Genomic DNA, 5,514 nt, shown 5'->3' with positions numbered 1-5,514 from the left:
ACTTGCATTTAACTTTGTTTTGAATGAGAGAGGGTTGTGCGAAGTCACCACCCTCACTTCTCCTCCAGAGTCATATGAATCCAGTGACCAGATATTCATCAAGATGACTGGAGATGACCCGGAAAGCAATGGGAGACCTTGGCCCCTTATGGCCAAGATCTATTCAGGTCCTCACTTAGGGTGAGGTAATACCTGTTCAATGAATAGGCCTGTTTAAGAAGTAGACAGAGTATAGCTCTTTTAGTGAAGCAAACAAAAAATATCTAAATCAGGCTGGAAGGAAAACAGCAACAGTTACTATTGATAACCACTCTTAAGCCAAGAGGGTCCAGAAAACAGCCCTTAAGTGGAGTTTGGGCAAGGGTCCAGTATGGTACAATCTATGGGCTTCAAAGTGCAGTAGATCTAAGGTTTTAGAAAAGGAAATGAAAGGAAGGGAAAGGAAGAGAAGAGAAGAGGGGAAGGGAGAGGACAAGAGGGGAGGAGAAGGGGAAAGGAGAAGAGAGGAGGGGAGGGAAAGGAAGGGAAAAGAGGGACCCTCTCTTATCTTTTATCCTTTTCCTTATCTTAGTTCCTTCTGTGTAACAACCTCAAGGTGCACTGTCAGGGTAAGAACGTTCTTATCCTTGCATATCAGGAGTAGGATAGTCTTGAGAATGTCAGCCTTTATGCTAGTACAAGTCTCAATAAGACCTGGACAGTGCCTCACATATTGGAATCCATTAGTACTGGCCCTTTACATCTCCCCCTTTTTTCTCTGAAAGTAATTTTAGTCCATGTAGGTCTGTGCCAATCTTGACAAGAAATTGATGTAGTTTGTCTATGTTTTTAAAGAGAAATGCTATTTTAGAACTGTAATTGAGGCCCAAGTACATGCATCCAGGTACCCCATCATTCCCCCCTTAAACAGATGGAACCCAAAATCTTTTTGAGGTAAGGGATGAAAGTCTCAGCTTCTGAAATTGCTTCCTGCTGAGATTGGAGGTAGAGTTGTCCCTGCTTCACAGGGTCCTGACATTAGAGAGGATGGGTCTTTAGCCAGTAGCAGGAACATAGTCCAGATGGTGATGGGTCATGGTCTTGTACGGTGAGGATGGTATGCAGCCTGAGCTGTCACCTGCAAGTTGAGGGCATTGAACCTGGAGGAGACAAATTTGGCAAGGAGGTTAAGCAAACAAAGGCCAAAAAATGACCAGAAGTGGTTAAATATGGGTTGGTATTCTTTAAGTAGAGTCATCTCAAATTTGATTGGGTTATTATCAAATGAAGTTACATCATTTTTCTTCCTTCTGAAAATACTTCCCCATGCTCTCTCAACATGCTTAAATCATCTGAGACTGGTGCAAAGGTATCCAGAGCAACTATCTGGAGATAGAAGGGGCTTGGATGACCTCCATTTGCCCCCAACCTTCTTATCTACTTTCCATATTTCTGATCAAGCTTTTATTTATCTTTCTAAATCTCTTGAACCCATTATTCAGACTGCTTCACTTTCCTTTATATTTCTACCACAGACAAGATGGCTCACAAGTTATTATTCTTCACTAGCATAGCTGTATTGTCTTAAACAAAAGAAATTTCTAACTTGAATCTTACAACTGAATAGATGTTCATCGTTGTTTCACAGGCTTGTTTATCCTTTTCTGATTATATTCACTCTGGAAGAAAAACTTTAGAAATTGTTGTTAATAAATTCAGGCACTAATTTTAACTCTTTCTTAAGCCATGGAAAGATTACAAATTCAGATTAAAACAGTAAGATCTTTTCTGCTTTATGGATCATTACATATTAATTTAGCAATACATTATCTTGAAAATGAAAATTTAGTAGGCTTTACCCCCCCTTCTTTGAAAAACATTTCTTCTGAAACTATTTCTTTTAAAACAATTGAAAATTTTTCCTGATGTTAAGAGAGTCACTAAACTTTTATAAAGAAAATTAGTTGAAACCTTTTAAAATAATAGCTCTCTTTTTACTTTGAAGCAAAAATAAACCTTTTTTAAAATTAAAATTCATTAAAACTTAGTTGGTATAAAAATGTCCTTAAGTAACATGAATTTCCAAAGTATTAGAACAAACCAAATTCTTAATTATTACAGAATTCCTAGATATCACAAAGTTCTTTAGTCAAAAAGGTGCAATGGAATCTCACATTGGTAACAACAGTAAGAGACTAACTATAGACAAACACTACTGCTTTTAAAATCCTTTTAAACAATGGGGACATCTTAAGATGAGTCTTAAGTAGTTTACATAAATTTCTGAACATGTTCTAATTTCAGATAAAAATAATATTAGATTTCCCAGTAAGATTACACAAGAGGGCTCACATGTTTTGCTGACTACTTGCTATTGATCATAGAAATTTCCTATAGAAGGAAAAAGTAGGGACATGTGACATACCAAATACAACAGGATAAAACATCCTTGACTCTGTTTGAATTCAGAAAACAGTGAAATTCTCCAATTACACGGTAGAGTCTCTACTCTAGACTCAGGAATAGTCAGGTGGGAAACATTCGTTTTTGAAAGAACACAATGGGGAAATTGACCAGGAGGATCCAATCCTAGATTTAGTCTAGAATTGTCCCCTAGGTGTTTCCTTTCCAGATAAAAACTTCACCTGTTAACAGTACAGGATCATAGTCCCTCTGAGTAACTTGTGGCATTTCTCTCAGATACTGATTTAATGCAAGCAACTATACCCAAATTCAAACTCAAAACAAAAATAGTTATGATCCCAAATGCCTTTTACCTTAAACAGCAAATTTCACTATCAAAACTTAGAGCCAGATACAGTTATATCTATCCTTAGGGAGCTGCAATAAGTAATAAAGATTTACCAGGACTCACATACATAAAGGATTCCATTTAAGATCTTTCCTTCTCAAATTTAAAACTTGTCCTGAGGTAAAAGCCAATTGTTAAAACTCCTCTCTATCTGTTACAACTTTTGAGCAAGTCATATTCATTATTTAGAATTTACATAAGCCAAACACGTTTCCTTCTCAGGGCTGATGACCTTGCCCACATGGATGGTTTCCAGGGGCGTTAGCAGTTTTACAAAATAAAAGGAATTGGCACAGACCCCATGTCTGCCAACCCCCAAACATACAAGAGGACTGTTCTGAATGGGCAAAATCAATCTAAATAAAGTTCTCACTCAATTCCTTTTTTTCACACACAGTAATCAATTAGCAATTTCAGATTTAGCATTAAAACTGTAACTCCAAATAACTTAGTTAGCAATCTTACAACTTTTAAAAGTGACAGCCAAATTGTTTTAGGTGTAACTTCTTTAACAGACAAGGGTGAAAATACTTCCTTTTCTAAATGGCAATTACAAAACATTATAAGACAAGGTTAGCAAGACTGATAAAATTTAAAATAACAGAACTGGTTTTACACAATTTTCCCAACATCTTTTAGTTTCAACAAAATTCAGATTAAAAATTGCTTTCCCTAACATCATTTCTGGATTACAGTGGTCACTCAATTTTTACAATACAAGAGAATTTTACCAACAAATTTCCAACAATTTAGAAGCCTTTTATGCTTTCCTTAAAGTTTGTACCCGTGTTGTTCTCTTAGTGGGCTTTGATCAGAGCCCATTAAGGCTGCACAAATGTTATTTCTTTCTACTTCTGATCTGAAACTGCCTAAAGCAATCATATAAACTAGATAGCATAAGATTTGTTTCTCTCTTTCTCTCTCCCATCCTCCTCTCTGATCCTGCAGCCATCAGAGAGACAGGAAAGGGGGGAGAGAAAGAGATAACTGCATTCCAAAGTCCAGCTGCAGTGGAGCTGGCTGCATTAATCACACAGATACACACACAGAGAACACATGGAGGCAGAACTCATGTGCAGGCAATGAAAAGAAGAATCCAAAAACTGAGAAAAGATTGTGATAGGAAAGTAGTCCCCCCCCAAGAGAGCCTAGTTATTCACCAAAATCCCCCGACTTTCCAAATTCTGTACAAGCAATTGGTCAAGGCCCCCGCTCCACTTTCACTTCAGGTCCCTGTTTGGAGCCAATTGCCAGCAACTGGTGAATTGGAGGTGTGGCAGTGATAGAAAAGAAAGAGGTAACAGAGAGGGGGGGTGGGGCTAACAGAGCCTATAAAATCTGTACATGACTGGTTTATTGATCTGAGGGTTAAGATTTATATACTCTCTTAAGCAAGCAAGTAAGCAAGGTTATTCCCATGAGAACATTTTTAGCTTACATCTTTTATTTCCTTATCTTAGTTCCTTCTGTGTAACAACCTTGGAATGCAGGGTCAGGATGTTCTTATCCTTGCATATCAGGAGGAAGATGGTCCTGAGAATGTCAGCCTTTATGTTAGTACAAGTTTCAAGTAAGACCTGGACAGTACCTCACATTTCAGACTCCATCAGTACTGGCCCTCTACAATACCCCATTACCTGTATTTCTTATTTCCCAGTTTCATCCAAAAGCAATTCTCAACATTTGTTCCTAAAACTTTGAGTTCCAACTTCTCTCCCTTCCTCTCTCCCCACCCATCCCTAATGAGAAGACATGCAATTCAATATAGGCTATGTATGTGTAGTTTTGCAAAAGATGTCAACAATACTCTTATTGTATAAGATTAACTATATTTCCCTCCATCCTATCCTGGCCCCCCACTTATTCTATTCTCTCTTTTGACCTTGTCCCTCCGCAGAAGTGTTTACTTCTAATTACACCCTCCTCCCATTTTCCTTCCCTTATATCATCCCCCCACCTCCCTTATCCCCTTCTCCCTTACTTTCCTGTAGTGTAAGATAGATTTTCATATCAAATTGAGTGTGCATGTTATTCCCTCCTTAAACCAAATGTGATGAGAGTAAGCTTCACTTTTTCCCCCTCACCTCCCCCCTTTCTCCCTCTATTGAAAAAGCTTTTTCTTGCCTCTTTTATAAAAGATTATTTGCCCCATTCTATTTTTCCCTTTCTCCTCCCAAGATATTCCTCCTTCATCTCATAATTTTATTTTTTTAGATATCACCCCTTCCTATTCAACTCATCCTGTACTCTCTAACTCTGCCTCTCTCTCTCTCTCCCTCTTCTCTCTCTCTCTCTCTCTGCACACACACACACACAAACACACTCCAATGATCCAAATACTGAGAAAAGTTTCATGAATTACAAATATTCTCTTTCCATGTAGGAATGTAAACAGTTCAACTTTAGTAAGTTCATTATGATTTCTCTTTCCTGTTTACCTTTCCATCCTTCACTTGATTCTTGAGCTTGAAAGTCTAATTTTCTATTCAGCTCTGGTTTTTTCATCAAGAATGCTTGAAAGTTGGGGTAGAGCCAAGATGGCAGAGTGAGAGCAACTACTCACTTAAGCTTTCAGACAAACTCCTTCAGACACCTCTGAAAAAGGAATCTGACCAAATTTGGAGGTACAGAATCCAATAGGAGATGGACTGTGGCACATTCACAAACCAGGACAGACTGGAAGGTCGAAGAGAAGGATCGGTTCCATGGGGGTGGTATAACCC

The 5,514-nt window shown here is 38.1% G+C and overlaps 1 long non-coding RNA gene across 1 annotated transcript; it reads right to left on the bottom strand.

Annotated features, from left to right (window-relative positions):
* Positions 1-825: 825 nt before the first annotated feature.
* LOC140504071 (uncharacterized) lies at positions 826-4,142 on the bottom strand. Its single transcript, XR_011966952.1, has 3 exons — positions 3,952-4,142; positions 1,597-1,670; positions 826-1,139 (listed from the first exon to the last, which is right to left on the bottom strand). It is a non-coding gene; the product is annotated as an uncharacterized lncRNA (long non-coding RNA).
* Positions 4,143-5,514: the final 1,372 nt, after the last annotated feature.

The sequence above is a fragment of the Notamacropus eugenii genome, chromosome 5 (assembly GCF_028372415.1).
Source record: "Notamacropus eugenii isolate mMacEug1 chromosome 5, mMacEug1.pri_v2, whole genome shotgun sequence".
Lineage (NCBI taxonomy): Eukaryota > Metazoa > Chordata > Mammalia > Diprotodontia > Macropodidae > Notamacropus > Notamacropus eugenii.
This window is presented reverse-complemented; position numbering and strand designations above follow the sequence as displayed.